The sequence below is a fragment of the Aquila chrysaetos genome, chromosome 23 (genome assembly GCF_900496995.4).
Source record: "Aquila chrysaetos chrysaetos chromosome 23, bAquChr1.4, whole genome shotgun sequence".
NCBI lineage: Eukaryota > Metazoa > Chordata > Aves > Accipitriformes > Accipitridae > Aquila > Aquila chrysaetos.
Window position 1 is genome coordinate 17,389,238 of NC_044026.1, and position 15,980 is coordinate 17,405,217.

Sequence of the window (15,980 nt, forward strand, 5' to 3'; positions counted from 1 at the left end):
TGTGGCTCTCCAAACACAAATTCAGCTTGGAAAAAGCAATCATCTAAAGCACCATGAAAAGGAGGTAAGTATCTTGTCTCTGCAACCCAGTTCACGATTGCTAGATCCTCTAAGTATTGTGAAAGAAGATCCTGTCTAATCCCTAAGCTGCCAATTCCTCCTCATTACTGAAAAAGAAGGACTTCAGCCTCCCCAAAATCCAGTTCCTCTACTTTTCACTACAAATACATCTTCCATTTTGAAATTCAGTTTCTTCCTACTATTCGCATTTTTTTGGAGTTCTTTGTGGGTATTGCTTAGACTTAGTTTCCTGTTACTCTTAACCTTTCTCTCATCCTCCCTCCTGTAATTTTTTATATACCTACAGGCAAGACTGGAAAGGCACTGTACTGCTGAGATTTTCAGTCTGAAATACTTCCGCAAGGCTACACCTCCTAGCAAGGCATTCAGGCAGCTTGATAGCACGCCCTGAACAATAGCAGTTATTAGGAGCTACATTGCAAGTGCTCATTTTCAGTTAACAGTCTGTCTAAGCTCCCGTAAAACTGTTAAGTTATAAATCACTTCACTCGGTTATTATAAAAAAGTGGTAGCACACAATTAGCAATATAATTATAGAATTATTGTGCTCCACAAATTATACAGCCAGGCCCCCAACACACATAGCTGCAGGGCCCAAGTGCAGCCAGGAGATTTTTTTCTTCTAAAGCAACAGATGTGTCAAGATGGATTAGAAAGCTTTTTCCAGATGCGTGATCTTAGAGCTTTTCTCCCCCCCTTTTTTTTTTCTTTTGCTGCCAAATCTGTTTTATCTTTGGAAATGTCTTCTCTAGGAAAACATACAAATCAAGATATGATTAAGAGGTAGCTGAAGGCAGTGAAGTTCAGGTTAGGACTCCAAAATTTAGCAAGCCTAGCTTGCATCTTGAAGTGAAGATGCTTGTGTGGTACCTGGCTAAGAGCCAAGATGCGAACACATGCTGGAAAACGCTCGCAGCCTTTTATTATAGAGGGAAGCCAAAGGCCAGCTTGCTTCTATCCTCAGAAGAAATCCCTCTGAACAGAGAGCATGTACAACTTGCTCTGAAGAAGAGTGGAGTGACTTGCTGACACCAGTGCTGCAGCCAGGGACGCCCCTTTCTCCGGAGCAGGGCCCACCAAGCCTGCCTGCCACACACTGGCTGCCGTAAGACAATAAAATACAGCACTTTTCCCAAAAGTTTAGTTAAGCCTCATTAACTGAAAAGGGTCTTGAGACAAAACTGTTGGCTATTTTATATATGTACATAGTTAAAATGAGTAGTAGCACCTGACTTACTTCTATTTACAGGAACATGAACGCAGACAGGCAGACAAATTAACCCACAGACCTGCAAGAAAAGTCAAAATTTGGTTACCTTTCACAAAAACTGACATTTCCAGGAAGGTATCAGGATCACCTGAGTCATCTGTTCACCTAAAACAGTTTAACACACAACCATGGCCCTAATCACAATTTCAACATAGCAGCAATTATTTCTAAAATGGGATCCAGTCTTTCCCTTTATAATAGGGCACAAGGGGGGGCAAAAAAAAGTAATCTCTTCTTTTTTTGTCCTCACATGGTCAGACAGCAGCTGAAATCTATGCTCTAATAATAAGAGTGGGAGTCACCAGGATGGGGTTGCATTCTCCAAGAGCAGAAAACAAAAGCAGCAGCTGCTGCATCCGAAGCACCTTTGGTAACTCCCTATTTGAGACACAATGATATTTTTGGGGAAATTGAGGCAGGGGAAAGAGAGCAAAAGAAAGCTCTACAAAGTAAACAGCATTACAAATATATCTAGGGAGACAACAGGTTAAAATGCAGGAGGATTTCCAGGCTGCGGTGGCCTGTGGATCTACTTCAATCAGAAGGCATCCTGACTTACTGTCTGGGTTTAGTTTGCTACATAGCTCCATGCTATAATTAGTCTGATAGCGGTGCACTTATTTTAATGAGTAGTAAATCAACTGCTGGAGTTGCCTATAGCTGGACTGGTGTGTCAGCCTATAAATTACAGTTCTATTGCCTACACTTTGGAGTTATAAGTCCTAAAGACCTTTCTCTGCAATTTTCTAATTATTCCAATTTTGATAATTTTATATGACCACCTTTTTACCAAACAAAAAATACATTGAAGAGTTTTACTAGTTTAAACAGGCTCAGCAGTTAAAAAGAAAAGCATTTAGCACTTCCACCGTGCTTTTCAGTGTGTGAGTGCTGAGTGAACAAGCGGGTATTCAACTGTTCATTCAGGCGACGGCTCTGCAGAGGAACGGCAGTCTCACAGAAACGCACAGGCAGATGAAGAGATAATTTTATTAAGAGGAAGCAAATTCTCAGATTGCTCCTCTTCCAGATGTTTGCTATTTTTTCTATCATTTTTGGCAATGCCTGAAGAAAAGTGGCTTCTCTGAGTGGCTCTCCCTGGCCGCCCTGGCAGTACGGTGGCACAGCCCTGCTCCCACAGCGAGCCCCTGAACAAGGAGCTCAGGAATCTGCTCTTCTCCGTCAAACCCTTGATGACCTTCACCTGCCCTCGCTTCCTGCAGTTTGAGCTCTCACCACTCTGGCACCCCTCGTATATATTTGGTCCCTGACTGAAGGAAGAATACATGTCATGGGTATGATCGGGCCCCAAAGAGAGATTTGAGAGAGGGTAGCACTGTGTTTCAGCTGTGGATATCTATTTTAAAAAGCCGACCCTAATGTGCCCCGGACACTTGTACTGTGACTTCGTATTTAAACCTTATCAGCTTTACCAGGATCCAAAATAGAAGACACCAGCCTTACTAACACAGGCACCTTAGCACTCCGTGGTGTTGAGCTGTGACTCCACCACCGCAGAGGGGTCAGGCAGCAAGACCGAGTTTTCCAGTTAGCAAATTTAGATGGACTGCCTGCACCACTACCGTGGATACCCTGGCATCTGCTTTCCTCCTCTGGCTTTCCGGTTCTCAAATATTTCTCAAATTAAAGGTCAGTAGTACAATGCTCCGTGTCTAGAACAAAGAAGGAAAAGCACATCATTGAACATGTACATCCAGAGCTAAGGAGAGCTAATTCCCTCTTAATTAACACCTCACCACTCTCTCCCCTCATCAAAAAACCATCAAGGAACTGACATCCTGCTCTTGCCAATTCTTATTAAATTATCTGGAAGCTCATACCAGATTATCACAGTGGCTCCATCTGGTCATATAAACTGCTCTCTCCAAGTCCCTGCCCTCTGGATAACTTGTCTGTTCCTACTGTGAGAAAAGAGGCAGCCCATCTCACACGGCCGTGGTACGGTGCCTAGTGGAATGGTTTCCAGCATCGGTGTACACTAATTAACACCCACAGTCCCAACTCCCTGGCACCGGGTACCAGGGTGAGCTGTCAAACCCTGCCCAGCATCGCAAAACGCAAGCAGAGCCACGTGTGACCCATGGATCTTCAAGTCCTTTTCAGTGTGTATCTAAGCATCGGGGAGTCCCTTTGAGGAAACGGCTATTCATAATTGTTATTACTTTCCTTTTACAAGATTCCAGCATAGAACTATGGATGCACAGTAGTTACAGAGGCAAAAAACCCATGGGTGGATACTCCATATCAACAGGAGAAATACTACTTCTGTGCTTGGGCAAGAAGACTGCCCCCAAGATCACGGGAGAAAAGACTTGACGGGGATCATGTAAACCCAGGTATCTTCTCTGAGCTTGGATCGCAAGCTGGTGCGTGAGCCATGATCTCATCCAACTGAGAGGGAGTGACAGGGGCAGAAGGAAGGGCAGTGACAGGGAAGGTTTGCTCTACACCTTTCTAGTTCCCACTAGACTAGATTTTCGAGTCTTTCCTTGTAGAGCAGAGATTAAAAGATGCATCCCAAATCATGTAATAGTTATATGAAGAAATCCCAACAGTTCCTGGTGCCCTCCTTAAGCCTTTAAATCTTCTAGCAGTAACACTAAAAAAAAAAACCCTTAGAACTGCAGTGGTGTTTGCTTTTCACACTGCACTTCAGTACAAATTATTCATTGTTAAGATTAATACTAACCAAACCAGACTATTTAGTTGTAAATCAGAAAAAATGGTCATTATCTGCAAAGGGCTTTGTAACTTCTTCCTATGTGCCCTTTCTCACACACAGCTTGAGCCGCTACGTGCCTGTCTTTGTGAGCCTGGGGATAGCCAGCAAAATCCCCACAGCTGGCTGCTGCGCAGGCAGGGGAATGCAGGAGAACTCTGTACATCCTGATGAGTTAGTTAAAAAAAATAAACCTAGGTGAACTGTGATTTCAATTTTCGCCAGGCATTACATTATTCCTGGCTAAAAATTTTTTTTTTTTTGCTAATTACCCCAAAACTTGTTACTTTCAGATTTTATTTCAAAATAAGGAAGCTGAGAAACATTTTACTATTAGTATTTCTAATTAATTAGAAGCGGTAGAAATCCTACTTACTGGGAAATTTGGCCAATAAATTAAATAGAAGAAGCTGCCAAAACTATATTTACCTTCTTTCTTCATAGCTTGTATCTTCAGCCTGCAACATCAGGTATGAAAAAAAACCCAAACCAACTCCTTTGCCCTCTGTCCCCTCCCAGCTTTCATTGTTATTAATTAAAACAGAGTATAAGCAAACCCACACTGAATACTCTTGCACTTTGATTTTATTGAAAGGATCTGGGAGATAAAATTGATTCAAAACACTAAAGACAAATCTATGCAGAAATCTGTTAGAATCTCTCCAGCCAAAACCCAGAAACACACATTAATTAATTTTTTTTGTAAGTTTTTTAAGAACTGGATTAAAGTTATATTTCACGGTTTCTCATTGCCATCTTTGCTGGATATGGGCCCAAGCCAAGACCATAGGTCCAGTAAGTCCTCACCCGTAGTGAGAACAAGTCCAAATTCCCACACTGGGCTCCTTAGAAAACCTCAGTAACCTAACCTTTGGAAATTACCAATTTACATCTAAACCTGCACTTTGAACTCACATTTTGCATCAGTAATCTACCAGATCAGCATCAGACCATGCAAGAGGATAGTTTGAATGATTTTTTCAGTCAAGCTGGGTAGCTTTCGCAATTGGACATAAACGCCTATGAAACTGGGGTTAACAAATGCTGATAATGATGGTTAACATCAAATCATCAGCCATTTTGCCTCATTAAATCTCTTCTCTCCAAACCCAGACAGGAAACACAGTTAAGGAAGTCTCAAAAACATAAATCTAAGCTAATTGTGAGTAAGAGCGAAAAAAAAACAGATGAAAATGCGTAATTATGAGAAGGAAATTGTTTTTTAAATTGTCGGTGATTTCTAAAGAGCTTGACAATTCCTCTTCAAAGTTTTCACCCTCTTCCTCTTCTATTTTAAGAGTAATCTAGAAATCTTAGAAAGAAATTTTAGAAATTTGTAGAAAGCTCACTTTTCAACTCAAGTCTGGAGGGAGATGAGTTTTCATTTAATATTTTTGTGACTTCTTTCTTTCTATGAAAAAATGCCTAATATTCACTTCCCGTTATAGTTACTGGCATTTGAAGTCCATCTGTGAATTGGTGTCTAGCAATGTATGAAGGGAGAAATTTGCCCTGAAGCAGTTCAACTGAAGCGTACAAAACCAGAAATTAATTTAAAGCTCTGAGATGAGTATTCTGGAAGCTATATGTTTTGATATGAAAGCGAGACCTTAATGCCACAAAATATGATAAATTTATTTGTTTGCTCTGTCATAGCCCTTCTAATTTTTCAAAGCTAATTCGTAAAACTATTTCGTGTGTGGCCAAATTAATTTATTCCAATTACATTAGAAAAGCACAAGAGCGAGAGCTGCGCTGACATAATACATTCCTTCAGAATGACAAATAAAACTTCCTGACTGAAATTCACAACTCTCAAGGAAAAAAAAAGGAAGTTGTAAGGAGGGAATGATATCTGCAGCAACACCTAGCAAGGATGAACGAGTTCCAGCGGGAAAATAAAGGAACACTTCCTTTTCTAAAGAGAAACTAAATCAGAGTAATTTGCTTTGATGTTGATGGGAAATTACTGTATGCTTTGAGAAACTGGGACCTAATAGACTGCTATTTGACTGGAATCGCAATGGTCTGATTGGGAGGAGAGAGGTGTATGTGAGCAGAAGGGATGGGCAGAAGAGGTCATACGCAACAAAGCACAGACAGGGTTGCCCCCAGTGATGTAAAAAGGAAACGGACAGCTGAGGTTCAAACCAGTTACCCACTGGATTTCATGGCTATTGTTTATAACACTTTGTAAATATTATTTATTTAGTGTTAATTAAAAAATCCAGCTCTACGGGAAAAAAAAAAGGCAGATGTAAAATTAACGTCTCTATAGAGATTGAAGTGGCCCATTTGGAATTTCAAAGGCAGGAAATTCATGAAAACTATCATACAGTGGAACTGTCAAGCATTCAGTAATACCAGCTACTTAAGGAAAACGCTCAGTATCTCAGAAGCAGTGTCTGCCACTGACTGCTACTCACATTTAATGGTAACTTATTCAACAATTCGTGTCCATGCACTCAACCGGACTACCCAGTATGTGAGGTGCTATTATTGAAAATGTTCCCTTTATTACCACAATATATGACTAAGTGCTATAATTAAGTACACACTGTAGTATGGAGTGTACACTACACACTCAAAAGACAAAACTGTTGCCAAGCTTAATATCTATGTGGGTTTTTTTAATTTAGAAAAGAACAGCAAACAAGCAATAATAGGACTGTAACACCGAATTGTTATCTTTATTAATAAACTATCAATTTGATCCATTCTGACAACCATGAATTACTGCTGGTTGATCAGTGTGGCCTACAACTCCTCAGATGACAGAAGTGAAGCAGGACTGAATTCTGCCTCAGAGCCAAAGAGCAGGATGAAACCTTAAGTTAGTTTTGCTTTTTCCTCTACAATTAGCTAAAATAATTCTATTGCCATTGTTGCCAATCTTCTCTGACCAGCTCATCTTATTTTAGTATATTTCTCTTTCTAGCCTGCCTTTAGTTGAGGATATTATTCTGCCCCCCATTACACATAGGGATGGTCCAAGAAAAAAGGTGATTTGCCCCATATTTGTTACTTGTGCTGTATCTCAAGGCATGGCATGATCTAGAACATATATTAGAAGTGCTGTCAGATGCAAGATGCTAATGGCACCTCTTCTCCTCAGTGTAAGACTCTTACTTTGGGATAGTCTTGGAGTCCCCCCACTACTTCCCTTCTTGAAGGAAGGAGGAGCATCTGTCAGAACTAAGCCCATACTTTGCTGATTTAGTGGAAGCAGACTATGATCCCTGAATTCCTTTAACAAACCCTTTACCTTACCTGTACGCTTCTTTACTCTGATCTACTACCTCCATGGCAACAGCATACCCCAAGCTTACCAGCATCACCTTCACTCACTTCAACCCAGGTTTAATGACAAATGGATAGGCATTTTTAGCAGGACTGTCTACTTTGCAAGATCTAAAGAAGGGGTTTTAGATACAAGCACAGAAAGAAAAGGTAATTCAGTAAATCATAACTCAAAGAAAATCCTCAGCCATGCTTAAGGAAGCTCCTGCCTGGCTGTTTCATCTCGACTCCGCAAGAAGTATCTTGCCTCTCCTTGCTGTAGGTCCTGGGACCTTGAATTCAGAGAGACATCCCTACCTCCCCAGCTGCCTCCTATATTCTGGAGTCTGATTTTCCTGCTGATTCAAGTGCCCCTTGACAATCTATCTAGCTCAGTTTTTCTGACTATTCAGCAGGATTTTTCCAGCCCCAGTTTGCACATAGCCATCCAGGAACACGTGACCTAAATAGGAGCACTGATGGGACTGGTCGACTTAATGTTTAGAGTCTCTCTCCTACTCTCCTTAGTCAGCCCTGCTGGCTGACTGCCTCCACCCAGTCCGGATTACTCCTTTGGTCCACTAGAGATTACTAAAATGCTCATATTAAATGTCATACAATGCACACATTTTGTCAAGCTTGTGATCTGGGTCCCTTGCCAACTTTCTGTGGAGACCACACAATGCTTTCAAATATATGGGAAACACTAAGAAGTTAAGAAGAGAAGTCCAGCTCTACAGGACCACACCGAAGATCCATTTAATTCAGAAGCTGATTTCAAAGTAGTGAATATTTTGGAACAGAGTAAGAGAACAGGGCAAGCAGACAGAGATATTTCCCTTGTATATTCTACCAGTTCCTGGCACTGCACAATCTAGGACTTCCTGAGCCAATGGTTGCATCAGGATCTTAATGTTTAATAGGCCTGGGTGGGGTTTTCTTCCATGAACTTGTCTCATTGCCGTGCCTGGAAATGCTAGAAAGGCAAGCTCTCCTCCAGTCATTTGCTTTTACTGGGGTTCCCATGACACAGAAGGCAGTGAAACCCATAAGATGTTTCAGCACCTCAGAAGATAAGTACCTGGAAGACAGACAGCTGGCTCAGCTTCAGTCTGGATGAGAGCTCGGTGGTGCTGCTAGATGGAAGAAAGCCTTTCAATGGTAAGCCTGGAATTAGATTTTAACTGAATGCATCTGCCAGCCTGTGTTTACAAATCACTGCAGATTTGAGGCAGCTTTCTCAGCTGTCAGACACCCAAGCAACAGCACCCAAAAACTTTACCTAATGAGCAGACGCATAATTTCAGAGCATGAACAGGAGTAGCCAGCCTCACCCACCTTTTCACACCAGAGCTGAGCTCAGCAGAGGGACCAGTCATTAGCTGCAGCCAGCCTAACACGTAAGGTTAAGGGTGCTGGGTTAAACAGTCTAATGATAATGGGGGTGTAATCTACAGGATTAACTACCAATTGCAGAATTGTTTCAAGAAGTGGGCAGCATGAGCTTGTAGTTAAAGGTCCAGCAGATCCAGCTACTGAAGACGGTGTTGACTGACCCAAACCTGGCACTCTGTAGACCCCAAGGCAGAATATGCTGGCTGTGTTTTCCTCTACCCGTAAGGAGTCAGAGTCTCTGCATCTATACAGCAAGAATCAGATTTGCAAACAAACACACAGCCCAGACAATAAATGAGACAGCCCTGAAAGGAAAGGAGCATACAAGTGTCTCTGCAGAAGTGAAGTCTATGCGGGAGCCCATTCCAAGAAGGAGAATGCATCTTTCCCTCTGTGTAGCTGCAAAAACATTTGTGGCCATACAACAAGCCTGTAAATGGATTTAGCAGGTCATGAAAAAGCACTAAAAATATATCCTCCTATTTCTGATGAAAACTTTTCTCCTAAGGCATACACCTTTGGGGAACCATGATGGCACCTAGACACTCACAGAGAGATTTCTCAAGCCACCGTGTGGGCACAAAGCCAGAGTCCCTGAGGAGCTTGCTCTCAGATTCTAACACTACAAAAATGCAGGAGGAGTCAGAGGCACTGAAGGACTTGCCTGCAGTCACAAAGGCTCAAAATCACAGAGAAGAAAAGCAACCCTGCTTCTCCTGAATTCCAGGCTAGTTCCCAATGTATGCGGTCCCAGGCTTTGCACAAAATTCAAGCCATATGAAGGAAAAAGTATTATAAAACCTGAGACTAATGACGATAAACCATGGACAATACTGGAAAGAGGAAAGTAAAGTGGATGTACATGGCATAAACTCAACAGGGCCAAGAAAATCAGAGAATCATTTCTATTAGCACAAATAGATTAAATTGATATATATTTGCACAACTCTTCTCCAAGAACAATTGCTTGAGCACATGCTCTAATGCAAACCAAATGCAAAGGGAAATTAATTGTCAGACAAAAGCCCATAGAAAAAAAATAAACAAACATACATATATATATTTAAAGGAATACTCTAGAGGTATCTCTGGAAATCACACTTGAACTCTTCTTTCCAGGCTAAGCTTCTTTGTTCTGAAGTCAAGACTTTAAAAAAGCTATGCTGTGAAAAGCAAACAAAGAACTCACCCGTAATATTTGATTTCATGGGCAGTTGTAATTTTATTTTCAGTCCTTTCACACTCCTGCTAGATGGGTGTATTGTCCTCCTAGCAATTATTCAACATCTAAATAGCCTAAAATTTTGTTTAGCTGCATACCAGAAATTGGGTGGAGTGCTCACCACATCTTTCAGCTTAGCTTTCAAATATTTGCAGAAGGAACCACTTGCTTGTATATATGGAAACTAAAATCCTAACATATAGTAGGAGACTGTAAAATACGTTTAGCCATAGAGAAGCAATCTTTGTAGCATGATCCAAGCAATTGCAGGAGCCAGCTCACTTTTCAGAGCACGAAGAGAGAACTGTTATAAACAGTGTGGATCGCTGCTGTTTACACCCGCATCTCCTAAGACCACCATCCTTTGCAAGGTTTGCTATCAGTACTGCTGGAGGAAGGAGGAAGACCAAGGGACCAGATTAACTCTTCATTCTGGTGCTTCATCATCAAGGTAATGCCACTGGCGTCTCCAGTATGCACCATTATGAGATACTGCAGACATAAAATAAATCCATTTAGTATTATGTTGGGAACACCAAATTTCCATCCTAAAGAATAAAATTGCTGATGAAGGTGGTCACAAAAGAGCTGACCCTGCATTCCCCCAAGCTCTCCTTGATATCAAAGAGCTTTGAAGGGTGGCAATGCAAGAACGGGTCCCAAGTGTAACCAATTATTTTCCAGTGAAGGAAACTTTAAGCCTAATCCAAAAAAAGCACAGAGAAAGAGACACTGGTTTGGAACAAATTCTTGTACTGCATCACCCCCCTACATATGAATTACTGCAGTGCCCTCATGGATATTTTTAATTCTTTTGTTATATAAAAACATATACATTCAGGAAAAATGGGAGGAAGATCCTCATTTTAGAGAAAGCATGCTGATTCCCAAAAGACTGGAAATGCACTTCAAGAGTAATTTGTCTTAATGCAAATCTAAGCTATGGCTATTTTTGATGCGGTGACTGAACTCATAACTTACAGAATGAAATAGAAACATTTGTCAAGAGCTGGAAACCAATTGTTGAAAGGCATGCATTTGTCATAGGATGTTAAATATAAATTTACACAAGTGCAGAAGGTTTTGCTGTGATGAGCCCTTTACAGAAATAGTTAATTAATGTTCAGTTCAAGCTTCATTCATGGCAATTAGCAAGGCCCATCTTAGTAAAGTGTCTTTAGCAGCCAATATTTGTCATCTGGAAAATGGAACAAATTACATAAAACTAGTTACAAATATGGGAGTGATGTAGAGTTTATTAATAATACAAAGAACAAACCTGTTTTCTGTCTCTTCAAGGAGTCATTGTAATTTGCAGATTGCAATGCAAAATGAGATGCAGCACAATGATTAATCCATGAGCTACAGAATAACTACTATACATATAACAGATGTCTGCTGTGACAAGGGGCACATTACCTCCATGTTTATATTAAGAAAGAAGAGGGATTCAACTGTTTTATATGGGAGAGTTGTGGGAAAGATCTCAGAAAGCCCCCTATGAGAAGGTGGGGAATTATAAATATTTGCAAGTGTTTATTCAGGTGCCAAGTACAGTACACTGGTGAAACACGGCCTGAATGCAAAGGGGAGGGAGGGAGAAAACATCTGATTTAAATGTTACTGGATTCATTTCACTAATACGGATATTGACTCAGCTCATCTCACTTGGCTGACACCAGCCCTGAGCCAAAACTTGCATGTTCATTAACACCAGCTGGACAGATGACAAGATTTTTTTCAAGATAAAATCTTGCTGGAGAAAGAATACTATTAAAGGCAGTTAATTCTGATTAATTAGAAATACAGGAAGCAGCTTATCTTCATAAAGGTGGGTGGATGTCAGGCTCTTTGGAGAGATGGCGGCAGGTACCCTTCTACTTTCCTTGTGCTAAGCTTTGGCAGCAGCTGATACCTTTGCTCTTCTCCCACCACCAGTTTGCACCACTAGCCCAGATTCTTCAAGGAACATGAAAAGTCCATCCGCCTTTGCCAGGATGGCAAGAGGAAGGTGGGCAGTACTACTGCCTTCATTCGAGCTGCTGCAAGGATTTGGTGCCAGCCCCTGTTGAATTGTTGAGGTCCTCTTTGACTTCTGACGGAAGAATGTAAGTATTGTTGCCCTAAACAAAAAAATCCAGCGAAGCAGACAGTAGATGTAAAGGGTAGGATTCAGCTAAAGGCACCTACATATGACTATATGTAGGTGTCCCCATATGAGCTGGGTGCTTGAGGTCCCACCATGCTCAAATCACCTGAACTAAAAGTCTAGAGCTGTAACTGATCTCCTGAACAGCTCTCTAATCTCTGTTGAGAACACTTTGCCCACATGGGGACACCTATATGTAGACAACTAAATGTAGGTGTCCTAATTTACAAACTGGATATACCTAAATTTTGTCTTTATGAAAGAGAGACTATGAAAACTAAGACACAGTGCTGCTGTTCATTGAGATAGACCTTCCCTTCTCACTTGTACCTCTGAGCATCCAGAGAGACTAAAGGTTTGGGGGTCCTGCCAGTGCTTATATCCAGTGATTACAGCATAGGGCACTCATATTCGTTCTCCTCTCTGAAAACTGATCTCATCATATAAAAAATGGGGGAGTCACAACCAGCTGTTTCTCTCCCCTGTTTAACAACTTTGAGCAGTCCAAATAACACACACTTCGTTCCAAAATCTTGCTGTTTAAGTTTGCCCCCTAATGGGAAATAGCTCTCGTGCCCATCAAATCTGCTCCCTTTCTTCCCAACCATTGCCTGCAGGGAGGGGGGCTGGGAAGGGAATGATTTCAGAGCACACCCAGCTCCATTTGCCCCCAGGGACACCGGCAGGAAACAATCCCAATTAATTCAGCTTTAGGAACACTGTCATCTGGACTGACACAGGAAAATCATGGGACCATCATCAGCTGATGGTTCCTTCGCCCACTGCTCTAGGTGGCTGGTGAGAATTACTTTGCTAAATGATGATAAACGGGAAGGGCGGAAGAAGTTAAGCTCCAATCTGATACACCCTGAGGCTTCCCAAAGCCTGGCAAGGAAGCAGGATAGCAGCTGAGTAGCTGGGTATGCACGGTGTTGATTAGCTCTGCTTTTCTTATCATTGATGGCATCAACTTCCAATTTAATTTTAAACCACTTCCAGAAGAACTCAGAAGAAAAAAAAAAATCAATTTATGTTACAGTGTCAGAGAAAACTGGAATAGATAATGTCCAACTGGGGGGGGGGGGGAAATTAATCAAATCTGCACCTTAGTTGAGCAGAGAGTAAGTCATTGACTGGCTAGCTAAGCATGCTGTATGTTTGGGCACAAAAGATGTTTGTAAAATCCCAACTGACTTCAAAAGTAACAGAATCAGGTCTTTCAGAAAACAACCTATCAAATATATACTCACTAAAACCCACAGGCATAAGCGTAACTGTATTTATTTCACAGTGGTGATTGGTATAAAACTGCAGTATCACCAGGCAGCACAGCAATATTTGGCTCACTCTCCATTGAAGAAAACTGAGAAATGCTGTACATGTAAGATTTGTAGTATCTGATGCCTGCCAGTTCTCTCCACGCTTCTAAAATATCATTTTCAACTGAGACCTGGCAATGTTATATATATATAAACAGTCCCAAGCTATACACAGTGCAAAATGTACCAGGATCAGAAAACAAAGTATTACTGAGAATGGTTTTTTTCCTACAAAATAGAAGTTATTTTTGAAGGGTTTCCCTTAAGCAGAAACTGGAAGCACATCTATAAACTCTGAATCCAATCTCATCTCTAATAAGATGCCATTGATCCTTCACTGTCACAGTAGCACCAACTAAAATTCTCTTTCTTAGAGATTATCATCACAGGAGGCAGGAAAAGGGACACATGACACTATTCTGTTTGACCTCTGGACATCTGTCATGCCCCAGTTTCTCAGGATGACAAGTCAGGTTCGCTCATTCCCAGGTCAGGATTAAGGTGAAACGACACCAGGGATCCTTTAACTCACAAAACTCAACTTTCGTTCACTCACAGCAAGAATTAGTAGGAAACTACGTCAGTAAACTGTATAACACATGCTAACCATACATCACCAAACATACACTACATGCCTTGCTTATTTGGGGATCAGTTCAGGGAAGAAATCAGGGAGAGCCCTCCCGTTGGGTCAGGAGGTTCAGAGCGGACCCTCTTGATTTCTAGACTCCTTCTCACCGAGGGGCCGAGGGGCGGCTGGATCCGCTCCTAGTCCCAGACTTGGTCAACGGTTTATGTCTAAAGGGATGAGGTGTAGGGGTTATAAAAAAAGAGAGAAAAAGAAGAAATTCGGTCGTGGGTCCGGCCAGCCTAGAGGCCCAGTCGGGGCGAGCGGGCGCACAGGGCTCCTCACGCCGGCGTCTTTCCTCGCCCGGTTCCCGCCTTTTCTCGCGTCAATCGCCGCTCTGGGGCTTCCGCGCGCCGCCCGCCAGGACGTACGTGACTGTCGCCCCGTCACGACGTACGTGACTGTCGCCCCGTCAGGACGTACGTGACTCTCGGCCGTGGGCGCAGGCGCCGTTGGGGGCTGATGGGCGGGAAGGGTCCCTCGGGCGGCCGCCAGCCCCTTCCTCACACGAACACTCTGTATGGCCGCCGGCCGTGCGTGGCGAGCTGCCCCGCTCCACTTGTCAGAACACGGAATTGCGCACCCTCCAGCCTGGCCTCTGCATCCGAAAATAAAAATCTCGTACAGGAGATGCAAAATAATACAAAGGTGGATTCCTTCGGAGAGGAAACAAGCACCTGAGGCCAGCCGCCCAGAGGGAAAGTGCGCCACGGTGCTGCAGAACACGCAGGAGCCCTGACAGACAAGCCGAGCGCCTGGGGAATGTATAGGACTCCAGGACTGCCTAGGTTTGTCTTCTACGCTGAATTCCATCGTCTCTGATTAACAGATTGACTTGCAGCAAAACCAAGATGGTATTTGCTAAAGGAACCATTCAGCGTAGTTAAAATAACAGACTAGTCAGAGGAATGCAACAATCCCACTTATTCCCAGATTCATCTGCTCTTCCTGAGAGTGTGGAGAGGTGAGAGGAAGGAGAGCAAGACTTCCAGTTTGCAAAGCAGAATATAAGCAGGGGATGGACTACTGTGGTCTCCTACCATAGTACTCTAGTGGTCTACTGTAAACTTTACTGAGACTGTGGACGCAAAGGTCTACACTTACCTTCCAAAGTCCAAAACAAACACATCAAATAAACCTGAGGAAAAGCAAAATGAAAAATAAGAGAAATAATGTGCAAATAAGAAACGTCAAGGAAGAACTCTTCTTTCTACAGGGATAGCTTCCTGACATACTTCAGCCCTAAGTCCTTTTATTTTTTTATAGGAAGAACACAGAACGCAGCAAGCTGAAAAATGGTGAAAGAAGGAAGCAAACCCAGATGCCATTTTGCAGCTGCACTTGTCTGGAGCAGGCATTTATACTGAAGCTAAAGTATATAAAGAGCTTTCAGATCACAAAAAGAGCCTCTTCTGCACAGGTGTAAGAAGCTACAGATGCTGCAAACCAATTGCAAGGGCAATTCTGACTGACGATATTCACATGTAATTGGAGAAGGGCCTCTAATCATCTACAAAGCAAAGCTATGGAGCAGCCTTTCAAAAATAGGGGGACCAGAACTCAAGTCTGTAAAGACAAATTTCTCAGCTATAGATGATATGGCTAAGTTAGCAGTGGGCTGGACTAGGTGATTCAGGAGGTCTTTTCTAAGCTGTATCTCTATGTCTCCACATAATGAACACAATGAAAGATGGTAAGTGTGACACAAAGGCTACACATCACCAGCTGCTCTGGTGGGACCCCGCTTGGAGTCCTGCATTCAGCTCTGGGGCCCTGTCCTGGTCTCAGCTGGGATAGAGTTAATTTTCTTCCTAGTGGCTGGTATAGTGTTGTGTTTTGGGTTCAGTATGAGAAGAATGTTGATAACACACTGATGTTTTCAGGTGTTGCTCAGTAG